Source organism: Trachurus japonicus, chromosome 13 (genome assembly GCF_045865225.1).
Source record: "Trachurus japonicus isolate A0001 chromosome 13, Traja_1.0".
NCBI lineage: Eukaryota > Metazoa > Chordata > Actinopteri > Carangiformes > Carangidae > Trachurus > Trachurus japonicus.
Window position 1 is genome coordinate 42658999 of NC_140919.1, and position 13296 is coordinate 42672294.

Here is a 13296-nt window from a genome sequence, read left to right on the forward strand (position 1 = left end):
TGGGTGAAGAGATGTGGGCAGCACATACACAGTGTTGACAACATTCTAGCTAATCTGAACCCAGCATAAGGTCTGTTCACTCTATCAAATATGGGCCGGACACGACTGATTTACAATACCAAAACTCTAATTTGACAGACAATTTCCTTAAAGGGATAGTTCAACATTTTGGCAAATTGGCCCATTGCCATAATCCCTATAGTCATAGCAGTGGGTTAATTACCTTTAATTGTTGGTGCAAGCTATTTTTAGAACGGCAGAGCAGAGCCGCGAGCTGTTCAGAGCTACGCTACAGAGGCTCATTATGGGATTTCTTGGTTTCCCTCATCAAACTCATCAAATACACAATCCAACAACTCCACAACGCTCTGGTGGACAAGTTGTGAGCTGCACATTCACCACACTATGAGATAATAACACAACGTTACCACACAGAGTTGTTTTTGTAAGGGAAATTCATGCGAAACCACTGATGCGCGTTCCCGCTGGGGGCAGTTTTTTGGAAGGCTTTGTATTTGCCTCGAAAACAACTCCGCCTCATAACTGAACCTACTCCTAAATCCTAAGACTATAGGAATTAAAGCAATGGGTCATTTTGCCAAAATGTTGAACTATCCCTTTAATGATAATGAAATTGATCAGTATTTAACCATGAGAAATAAGATCCAAAGTGAGACTGGCTGTTGAACACATCCTCCAACTGAGAAGTCCACAGCCTGTGACTGTCAGCTGATGAAAGTTCATAGATTCATTAGGAATTATTTCTTGTTTTTCCGTCTTTAAGAATTCAAAATTGACAAAATTTGACCTGGTCTGTCCTGATACTTATATAAGGTTTATTTTGTTCAGCAGCCATAGTGGGCGTTTAACCCCTGATGTTACTGAAACATCTTGACCAGGAAGGAAATCCCTGCTCTGTGGCCGTTTTACCTGCAGCTCTACCTCTGTGTTAGATCCTAGTGTGATCGTTACTGTCATGACTAAAGCCCCACATCCTGATATCATCCACTCTGACCTGATATCATCCAGATGTCGGACATTGGTCAGCTCAGTAGAGAATTGGTCAACTTGGTATCACTGCTTCATGATGTTCATGAACGTTTTTTCAGATGCCACTAATTTGTCTAGTGTTCAAGCCAGTGCACATATCCATTAGCTGTTTTTAAGTCTAATCATTGAGTATTTGTACTTTCTTGTATTGTTTTCCCTCATCGGTGCAGACCTCCTTCATCTTCTAGCGAGTTTTTGAGTAAATTCCACATCCTGTTTCTATGGGTTTGGTCTTTTGAGTGAAACAATGATAAAGTGAATTGCTTACCTTTGTGTCATCTGGTCACCAGGTCAATCCCTCCAGACACCTGGAACAAGAACCACAGATAAAGGGTTAGTTTATTCTTCTTCAGTTCTTCCTACATCTTTACTGAGAAGGTTTAATAATTAACTTCAGGTACATTTCACACAGTATTAAATGTATAAGTGAAATACTTGTGTTAAATTCAGTCTTAATCTCTATTTTTTCATATTGGCAACCAATGATGTACAATGTTGTACAATGTGAACAGTGCAGACTGAACCTCTGAGGACAAGAAAGAAATGTTGGTGAAGAAGCATCACTCAAACAGAAGCAAACAGCACTTTTTTTTTTTACCATCATTAGTAAGTTTCGGTCAATAATGGAGTTCTATTGCCCAGAGAAAGAGGATGAATATCAGATCTATCATTTAATTGGTTACTGGAATACACTCATATTACCATATCTGAGTTACTGCCTGGAAGTCCAACCTACAGCTGTTATGCACGAGAGCAATAGAATCATCAATAACACTGGATATCTTCAGCATGCAAATTCATTACTGTTAAAGTCACATAATGTACTATGAAGTTCCCCGATTTGGTTAAACACAAGAGTGCACAACTCATGTACCAAGCCAGACATTATTCCAGGAATTCTATTAAAAAAATATATTTATGGATATGAGAATAATTTAGGAGGGGAACTTTCTTTCTTTTTTTTAAATCAACGACATGTGTTACGATCTTGCCCTAAGATTAATGAATACTGCAAGAGTCATTGTATTATTGTTAGTGTTGCGAAAAGAGAATTTGTGTTTTGCCCTAAACCAGTGGTTCCCAACCTTTTTTGGGTCGTGACCCCATTATGACATCACAAATTTTTGGCGACCCAGCAATCATGTGCAGTCATGTGCTCGTGGCTATCAATCATGCAGCAGCTCAGATATTTATATACGCTGCATTTTATTTGAACTAGATTTATATTCAAGAAAGTGAAAGTATAGAATACAGTTGTTTAAGATTGTGTGTGGTGTTTTTAATCATAATTTTAAAAAGAATTAGTAGTTAAACAAATATTTTTTAACACTTTTTTTAAAATAATTGCTTGACATTTCAGGCGACCCCATTTGAATTCCAGGCGACCCCACGTGGGGTCCCAACCCCAAGGTTGAAAAACACTGCCATAAGCCATACATGTTGGGATATGGTAAAGTGTTTTCTGCCTTTCCCCAACCACTGGAACATTGGATTCAGGCTGCAATTATGACTGGATAGAAGATCAACCTCAGGATCTGGAGAAAGCTTGGAGAGCCTGCTTTCCAGGAATGGATGATCAAACTGGGCAAAGTGGCAGCGTATGAGAGTGAAACACAGGATGCAGGGCAAAACGGAAATGTAGCTTTTGAAGTGGGGCAAATACCTCGAGACTATGGACCTGATACAAAGGACTGCTTCTGTTTTTTCACTCCTTTTTAGTTATAAGATCAAACTGCCTCATCACAACTATTTTGGCTTCAGCTTGGATTTGACAGAGATGTATGCGGCCATTATAATGGTGGGATAACCCTTCAGTGTGGGAAGATTTTTTCTTTTTATTACTATTTTGTGTTGGTGGATGTTGTCTTTTGTGCCATGTACTGTCATGGAGGAGAATGTTGGAAAAAAGAAAGTGCAAGTCATAAAAAATACCATAACAACTCTGAAAAGTTTGTGCATAAAAGTCTGTGGGGTGAAATTGTGGAACGGTTTGGAGCAGGAGCTCAAATACAGCACGGACATGAAACTGTTACAGAATGTACAAAAACATGTAAATATGGAGATGAGGCTAGTAAGTTTGGGAATGGAATATTATACTGACTCTGTAGGGATGGGTGATTGAGTGGTGATAAGCTGTATAAAGATTTGTCTTGTTTTGTTTTTTGCTTTGAATATAGAGTGATGGAGTAGTTGAATAAGGGGTGGGAATTAATTGGCTTCCTCCTGCTCCTTTTCCAACACACACGATTCATTGAATATTGGTTTGGGGCACAATATAACAAGGACATGTGATTTTTATTTTTTAAATCTTGAAAAGAAAGAAAGAAAAAAGAAAGAAAAAAAGAAAGGACAAAGAGTGAGGGGTAGACAAAAAGAAAGAAAGAAAAGAAAAAGACTGAGAAAGGGGGTAGAAGGATGAAAGAAAGAAAGAAAGAAAGAAAGAAAGAAAGAAAGAAAGAAAGAAAGAAAGAAAGAAAGAAAAGACAGAGTGAGGGGTAGACAAAAAGACAGAAAGAAAAGTGAAAAGACAGAGTGAGGGGTCGACAAAAAGAAAGAAAGAAAAGTAAAAAGACAGAGAAAGGGGGTAGAAGAAAGAAAGAAAGAAAGAAAGAAAGAAAGAAAGAAAGAAAGAAAGAAAGAAAAGACAGAGTGAGGGGTAGACAAAAAGACAGAAAGAAAAGTGAAAAGACAGAGTGAGGGGTCGACAAAAAGAAAGAAAGAAAAGTAAAAAGACAGAGAAAGGGGGTAGAAGAAAGAAAGAAAGAAAGAAAGAAATTACAGTTTTTAAAAAGAGGCTTCATCATTCACAGTGGAGTTTTCAGTCTCACAACCAGGACAAAAGGTTGGACTACCATCAATCCCAAAGCACAGAATTTAAACGCTGATCTGAGGCAATTGGGCAGCCGATCTTTACACGATCTGTCAGACATTTTCTTCCAGCAGGTATTGAGGAGGAGGGGGGAGGAGGGGGAGGGGGAGGGGGAAGGAGGGGGGGATGAGACACAGATGAAGCCATGAGTCACATCTGATGCTGCCAGAATATAGTTGAACCCACTGAGTCATCACGACACCAATTCTCATTTTTTAGTCTTTTTGCATTTTGTTGCCATAATACCGCATCTCTCCGCGACGAAGGAAGCAACGCTGCAACACAACGCCGAGGCAAATGGATTCATTTGAAAAGACGCAGCAGCGATGACAAATGGTTGTCATCATCACAGAGTGGAAGGAATGAACGGAGGCACACAAAAAAACAAAAACCAGCAGAATAAATGACAGGGAGGAGTTTTTGTTCCATCTACACGTCTCTATCTGATAGATGACGGAAAACACTGAGAGAGGGATGATACGGTGGAGGCTGATGCAAAGATGCTGAGTAGGGATGTCACGATTACTTGTTTTCACAATTAATCGTGGTATTAAACTCCACAATTAATTAATCGTAAAGATTCCTAAATACCGTCACTTTCCCAAAAAGATTATGTTGGAACCGTATTGGCAGATGTGGCGCCAGAATAAAGGAAAATGCTCAGATTCATTCATCCATTTAACGTAACATTGAATTGGTAGGAATTTAAATGTTAGTGTGTCATTTTTAATTTAAAAAAAAAAGCAAAACAAAAAAAAAAACGATAAAAATAAACACAAACATTTGGTATAGATGACAATTTATGACCTGAATATTTCAAACACTTCCCCTGGGGATTAAGAATTGGTCATATATTAATAGATACTTAAAATATTTTGTGTAAACAATGAGTTATGTAATTATATTTTGACTATATTTGATTTTACACATTCATAGTGTTGTGAAATTAATTGATGCAGAATAATCGTGATAATCGTAACACCGTGATCGTTTCTCTGACAATAATCGCACCAAGAAAATGTATAATCGTGACATCCCTAATGCTGAGAGAAAGCTATTTGAAGAAAAAAAGAATTGATTGGTCGATCAGCCATGAAGAGACATCCTTCCCCATGTTGTCCTCTCTTCTCCAACTCCTCCCTCCCGTCCCACTCCTTACTTTTCTTTCTTGATCGTATTGTGGAGGAAATCTGATCAGACAGTTCAGATGATCAGAAGCCCTCCTGCCTCCTGCCTCCTGCCTCCTGCCTCCTGCCTCCTGCCTCCTGCCTCCTGCCTCCTGCCTGCTGCCTCCTGCCTCCTGCCTCCTGCCTGCTGCCTCCTGCCTCCTGCCTCCTGCCTCCTGCCTCCTGCCTCCTGCCTCCTGCCTGCTGCCTCCTGCCTCCTGCCTCCTGCCTCCTGCCTGCTGCCTCCTGCCTCCTGCCTCCTGCCTCCTGCCTCCTGCCTCCTGCCTCCTGCCTCCTGCCTCCTGCCTCCTGCCTCCTGCCTCCTGCCTCCTGCCTCCTGCCTCCTGCCTGCTGCCTCCTGCCTCCTGCCTCCTGCCTCCTGCCTGCCTCCTGCCTCCTGCCTCCTGCCTCCTGCCTCCTGCCTCCTGCCTCCTGCCTCCTGCCTCCTGCCTCCTGCCTCCTGCCTCCTGCCTCCTGCCTCCTGCCTCCTGCCTCCTGCCTCCTGCCTCCTGCCTCCTGCCTCCTGCCTCCTGCCTCCTGCCTCCTGCCTCCTGCCTCCTGCCTGCTGTCTCCTGCCTCCTGCCTCCTGCCTCCTGCCTCCTGCCTCCTGCCTCCTGCCTCCTGCCTCCTGCCTCCTGCCTCCTGCCTCCTGCCTCTGAATCAAACTGGACTACTTGAGTTTTAAAAAGCCAGCGGCCGCTTTGATCTCCAGATAGAATCGCTAACATCACATACAGGAGAGCACTCCACACATGTGTGTTCATGTGCTTAAGAGGTGGTTTCACATAGAAAGTTAAAAAAAATTGAATCCTGCAAAAAGAAGACTCAGTGATTTTTCAGTTTGAGGAGGTGACGTTCACATGATACAATGAATAGGTTTACATGGTCGACAGAACCCCGATATTCATCAGATTAAGACAATACTCTGATTAAGAAAATACCATGTAAACAGCGATTTCTGATTACCTTTATATCAGGTTAAAGGGAAAGTTCAACATTTTGGCAAAATTGGCCATAGTTTTAGGATAGGAGTATAGGTTCGTTACCTATAGTTGTCAGTGCAAGCTATTTTAAAAACGGCAGAGCAGAGCCGTGAGCTGCTCAGAGCTACGCTACGGAGGCTCATGGGATTTCTTGGTTTCAAACTCATCAAATACACAATCCAACAACTCCACAACGCTATTGAATAGCAGCAGAACAGGTCGACCTAAATCAAAGACATGAAGGCTGCATCGCTGACTTCTCCTCCTTATCCCTTCACACTCTTGACACAGTGAGTTGGAGCAGAAAGCAGTGGTCGTCTATACTGTATTTACTTCATATGTAACAGGAAAAAAAAAGTGCCAAATGGCAAGAAAAAAAAAAGTCCTCTCAATCACAGATATATATGGTCTGATTGCCGATCAGCACAAGCCTCATTGCATGACAAATGAGTTGGCCTGAAGCCATACAATTAAACACCTAAAACATTATATGAGAGGCTTTTCATAACGAAGCGTAGTCTGATGCTCTGTGATAATCTTTACTACCAGGAGAAGTGACCATATTTCCTCTGCATTGACCTCACTCCATCGGCTACCCGTAAAACACTGGATTGATTTTAGGAGACTTTGTTTTTAAAGCACTCCGTGGGCTTGCGCCTGAGTATTTCGTTGAACTCCTTACTCCCTACTCCACTTCTTGTCCCCTTAGATCCTCAGATAAATCTCTGCTTTCCATCCCACATACAAAATTCAATACTCCCCCGACTTTATTTTACTATAGTTACCCACTGTTTTAAATTGTTCTATTCTATTATATTGTCATTCTTGGTTTTGCACATCATTGTAAAGCACTTTGGTCAACATTTGTGGTTTTTAAATGTGCTCTAAAAAGGAGAAAAAAGCGGTCGCTCAACTCGTAGCCTCAGGGTATGATTTTAAATGCGCTCTAGAAATAAAGCTGACTTGACTTGACTTCTGGAGGGAAAGTCAGACTCCATGATGGAGGCCGACGGGTGTGGCAATAATCTGTCTTTGCTCTCTAACATGTAAAATGGGAACATGAAAGAAATATTCTAAAAAGCAGCTCATGTAAGTAAACACCTTAAAGCAGAAGTGAGCGATCTGGTGGTTTTGGCTAATGCTGCGTTCCAGGCTTTTGAAACCGTAAATTACAGCTTCAAGTCACAACTTACGACTTTGTAGCGTTCCAGGCAACCCACTCGTGTTTCTCCGACCTGTTTTACCTGTGAAAGTCACTATAACGGCCACTCGTAACTTCTGACCCGTGAACTCGTACCAGATCGAACTGGTACCACTTCACAGGTCGGAAAAACACGAGTTACGGGTTGCCTTGAACGCACCATAACGTCTTGCCAGCCGATGGAGTTAGCAGCCCCCGCCCTCGTCATGGATCTATTGGTCCTCGTCCCTACGTCACCACATTCAGGCGCATCCCTTGGCTGCACACACAGAGAGGACTGCCCCTTTATGCCGTTCTCTCTCCTCATTGGATAAAGGTTGTAGGATACAAGGAAAGTTTTCTCCTGGGCTCAGAGCAGAGCAGAGTGACTGACAGACCCGTGTTTCAGACCAAACACTCTATAGAAGTGATTGCTGTCGGAAGATATAACTATTTAAGACTTAGATTAACACAGAAATATACTATAAATATATACTATAAATATACTTCTGCTTTAATCAGAATTGTCTTATTTGGACTAAGGCCAATAGTCAGATTACTACTGTCCGTGTAGACATATCAGTGTTGGTCATCAAAGTTCCTGGTGGAAGCACACAGACCGTCTGAAGTGCAACAGCCGATCTCAGCCGAGCCTGATGTGCATCCCAGTAGAAGAAGCCACAGTCATGCTTGTCTGATTCAATCATGTGTCGACCTTGTTCCACGCAAACAAGCATCCACTGATATTGCTCTGTTCTGGACCGCTCCTCTGTGAGCCGCCACTACCGCCGAGGCGCTTTCCAAATGACGGCAGAGAAAACAAGCAGGGAGGGCTCTGGAAAGAAGTTCAGGCCCCACTTTGATGTTGAGTAAACCAAGAAGTGCTGTAGGGAGGTATGGATTCAAGGAGAAAGCTAATACTCTATTATTGTGTGGTTTTCCTTTTAAAAGTTAGAATATGGGCTAATGGCATGCAAGAGGGAAAGTTTTTATGCTGATGACGGTGTATAGTTTCAAGTGCAAGTAAAGAAGTAAACAGGAGAAGTGCTGAGCCATGAATGTATTAGCATTTGGACCTGCAGACAGGCAGGCTGGACAGAGCACACACACACGCACACACACGCACACACACGCACACACGCACACACACACACACACGCACACACGCACACACACACATGAAACTGAGCTCTCACTACAGCCATCAACACTGAGTGCACACACTGATGTTGGTCTTAAATAAAGACATCTGACAGCTGTTCCCTCAGTTGTCTTCCAATGATGTAACTAGTTTTTGAATGTGCATAACCCCGCCCCTATCTGGGACCGGTAGAAGGGGCGGGGCAAGCAGTGGCTCACCTGCATTTAAAGGGACAGGCACTGAAACCAGCCGTTCTGAACAGGGCTGTTTTGAGAGGATGAAAAGAGCTGTGATGTTTGATCCTTGGGGGATTTTGACCAAAGCATGTCACAGACATGTCTTTAAGACACCTGGGGACTATTTTAATTTGTGGAAAGGGGGCAGAATATGTCTCCTTTAATCTGTCTCCATTGTTTTCTTGATGTTTGACATTAACTTTTAATCAGTTAGAGTTATTGAAGTGATGGGACTAATTATATTGTTGGCAAAAAAGAGCAGAGAGGATGGAGCTGGGATAATTATGTTGAACATTTGCTTCATTCACCGTGTAACATTAATCTAATATTTCATTTTAGGGTCCTGTAGGGAGCCATGGTGAGACAGGTGTCACACAGCCTTTACATCAAGGTTTATGTCAAGGTTCTTGGTTAAGTTTTAAATCATCCACTTCAACATCCTGATGCAGTCATGTGACACTATGTGTGTCTGTGTATACATGACAACATTTCCTAAAAATGGTGGTGTGCCTGTGACCAAACCAGCTAATATTTTGTCTTGTCAATAAAAGGTAAGTCTCCATCCATTTAACACTGCAACAGCTTTAATAGCATGCCCTTTGTTGCATAAAGAGCCAGATGTGGCTCACCTGTGCCTCCGTATGACTCTACAGTAAGATGGTCTCTTGTCTGTCAGGTTTGAGTTTTTGACAGGACCCAAAATGCAGAATGCAAAACAAAACCAGTAAGGTGAAACAAAAAAAAAAGAGACTGAATTGAACTCACAGAAGAGCATGGCCAACAGACAGGAACAACACTGAGGTTAAATACATGAGGGAGAAACGAGACACAGGTGGTGCAATGGGACACAGGTGAGACACATGAGGAGAGAGAGCACAGGAAGATAAGACACTGAACTTCAAAATAAAACAGGAACTAAACAGGGAAAGAAACAGAAATATTCTCTTCTCCAAAATGTAGTATGTAGAATGTCGTATGCAAACAAAAGCAAAATCTGCAGTTTCGTACTGGTTTGCATGCATCGGACCAGTCTACATCACTTACTGTATCCCCTGACCTCTAAGCCTAACCAAGACGGTTTAGAGTAGTGAAGCATCTTTGCCCCGTACCCTAACCGTGTCATGTAGCTTAATAGAATAAAATAAAATTTAATGCAGACTGATTGGTTCATTGTTAAACATTTATTTATTATTCAAACAAATGAATGCGACTGCCACAGTTGTTAAATTTCATCAGCGAGACCAACATTTATCTCCTAAAAATGATTTGACAAACCGGCGGTAAACCTCTAAAAACCTAGCGGTAAGTTGAGACAACCCCGGTCACTGTCCCACAGACGGAGCTTCACTTCTCCCAAAACGTCAGAACAAACTTCCAAACAGGCGTCATTTGGATAAACTGACTACAGATCGGAGAAACTATGCTTTTTATTTTTATGAACAGCGCTATAGTAAGAATTAAAACAGCTTATAGCCTGCTTCGACGCTATCGCTGTCAGTTGGAGTGAAATGAATTCTGCGATACTTATACTGTATACTGCAGTGTAAACGGCATCGGTCTGTTGGAATAGCATACTGACTCACACATTCAATATGCAGTTTCCAGTACATACTAACATAGTATGAAGTAGAGGTGTACAGCCAGTCCACTATTTGTATTCGAGTTCGGATTTGGGCTTTTTAAAAAAACGTTGGATTTGTTATTCGGGAAGAAACCGGAAGTGGGCGTACTAGAAACTTCCACCGAGCTAACCGGCTAACTTCCGCTTTAGCTGTCGGCTAACTAGAACAGGAATGAAATCATTTAATCCTGCAGCTATTCTAGACTTTTCAAATGTAATCGGACTCAATGGATCAAATTCTGGTGGTGGAACCAGTCGTTTCGTGGGGTTGTGACTCTCCAAAAATATATTTTTATAGCTGCTTATTTTCCCGTTAAGGTGCATTAGCGCCACCTACTGTGTTGGAGTGTGAACCACAGTCACCAGGTTATGTGCTGCTGCTCCTCTGTTATAACGTAAGGGACTGAGTCTGAGGGCTCCAAACTGTGGCAGTGTCTGGTGCATGGATGTGATTGGCTCAAAACACACACCAACATGTGTTTTTGTTCCGTTTTGTTTTAATCTCTTGTAGTTGGTTCAAAATCACGCTCAAAACACACATCCAAACGCTTCTTTTTCTTAAAACTGTTCTGGTTCAAAGCATTATTCGGGTATTGGGGTTTGGGTACATCCCTAGTACAGTATGTAGTAGGCGGTTTCAAATACATCCCATGACACTGTACTCTGGTGCTGTCGAATGGTGTCTACGTATATAAACGGTACATCATCGATGCTGTTTTGTTGCCTTTGCTTTCTCTATACAGACGTGTAAGTTCAAGCTGAGAGATAAAGAACTTAGGGACGTCTGACGCACACGACAACCTTCAGCAGCGCACAAATATGATGCAAACAGAGAGGCCTTGTGAGAGGATTATTTGAGAAGAATTCAATATTTCAAATCTGCCTTCGGGTGATACACTTCAGCTACACTTCATAGAGCCCATAAAGAGCTTCAGGTGCAGAACCAGCGCCCAGTGGTTTCTACTGGAAACGGCTTTGGATTGAATGCACGAGTGACCGTCAGACTGGTGCAGTGGTAGAAACTGAAAGGACATGACGAGTTCCTTCAGTCAAATCTACAGTAGATAAGCTAAGAGGAAAGATTTCCCTTTGAGTTAATGTTGCTTTTCTTTTTTTCTTGTCTTGAAAATGAAATATGTAATTGAGGCTTTTATCAGCACTCCGGTTTGGTCTCGTGCTGAGAAGACTATCTGTCTTTCTCTGCAGCTAAATGTTCCCCTTCCCTCTCCAGCTCCTTGTTTATCTGCTCCCACTGAGCTCCTGTTCAGGAAATGACAGAAAACGGTTGCCTGGAAGCAGAATGAGAGTGTGTGAGGGAGTTTGTCTCCGTGTGTCACTGACCGGTGACCTGTCGGGATAAGATCACGTGATTTATACAACATGCGATGCTGCGACACCTCGGCTCTGAGTGCTTGCACATGCCATAGGAAATTCAAGTTCTATATGGAACTGTAGCAAAAATAAGTCTATCAAGAAAAGAAAAAAACCTCCCATAATAAATGAAGGGTAAATAAATCCATTCAAAGACCTGCATAATATGATGGAGGGCCACAACTGTGACTCATTACTATTATCATCTTGTCACAGCGGCCTGTCTGGCTGCACCGCTGCAGCTCATTAACCCCCCTCACATCCTCGCTGCACCTCTCTGCCTGATTATCTCTGGGCGGCTGTGAGGCAAAACACACAGATTGCTGCTTTAAATGAAGGCGCACCACGCAGCTGTGCATCCACAACACGTATACACTTCATGGGTCGACAACTCGGAAATCACAAAAACACCAAAAGTATTTACTGTACAGTCATGTCTGGTACAGCTAGCTCGGCTATGCAGACGGTTTTTATCCTGAAGTGATTGTAGAACTCTTCATAAGTCAGTGTGAGACATGGAATAGTTTTTATTTGTTGGTAACATCTGAGGTACCTCTTGTTGGTTGAGTCCTTTTTGACATGACTTCATATAGATAACACACACAATTTGAACTAAATTAAAATGAAATGGGACATACTAGAATCTCCCTCTCTCTCTCTTTTTTTTTCACTTTGGTTTTGACCCTGGACCAACATACACTGTTAAAAATGTCTGTGTATACACAGCTCAAATATGTGATTGTAGTTCTTTAAAAACAATAGCAGGAGTTTTATCTTACTTACTATTTACAGCAAAAACATATTAAAGAGACCCTGAGGAGTTTGCTTTTGGTTATAAAAGAGTCTCATATTAATGTGGATGAATCCACATTACCCACACTTGTTAATGGGTCCATTTATGTCCATATCGTTTTGACTTTATAGTTATTTTGATATTATTATTTAGTGGTTGAGTCACCCAGCATTTCCTGGTTTCCTGGTTTCCCGGAGGCTTCCCGGCGGGTCATGGGAATAACGCCGCCGGATTAGTTAGTTGGCATCGTTTATGGTCGGAACTACGACGGTATCTGATCGTTCGCTCTTGATCAATGAAAACATTCTTGGCGCATTCCAAGAATTTCATGGGAAATGTAGTGTGTCCCTTTAATCTTCATTTAATTACATTCCTTTTTTTGTATTAATTAAAATATTCTGGAGGGTAGTATGCAGCATCAGGTCATCAGGTATTAGAGAGTCGGTCTTCTGTCTGCTTGGCAGTGTTCCTGTTCTCTTATCCAACCTGAGGAAATTCAGTTGTTTTTAATCCTATTAAATGTGTGTTGAGTTATCATGTGGAGGTGGGTCAGCTATCACTTTTATTATCCTGCCTCTGTTTCCACGAGGACATGTAATATATAGTTTGACCTTCCTTATCTTTGAGTTATGTTCTTTTCCTTGCAATATCCTCACTGCTGCTTTCCCATGGGAACCAGCCCAGATGTCAACCCCCCCAGGACACCCCACATGGGAAAACCAATGGACTTGAGCTTAAGTCCATAATTGCAAACAACCACCTAAAGACTGTGAGTAACTCTATGCAGTCTGTGTCTTTCACTGAGGACAGCCTTTCATCAGGCCAGTCTGCCATACAGCCCAGATTAGTAGAAGCTGCAGCCAGGGCCGTTGCTAGGAATTCTGGG

The 13296-nt window shown here is 42.1% G+C and overlaps 1 long non-coding RNA gene across 1 annotated transcript in view; it reads right to left on the reverse strand.

The window, feature by feature from the left end:
* LOC146976689 (uncharacterized) overlaps window positions 1-13296 on the reverse strand; it is a 316272-nt gene that overhangs the window by 211188 nt on the left and 91788 nt on the right. The window contains exon 2 of the long non-coding RNA XR_015037505.1: window positions 1319-1358. This is a non-coding gene — a long non-coding RNA (uncharacterized LOC146976689). The remainder of the gene's footprint in view (window positions 1-1318; window positions 1359-13296) is intronic.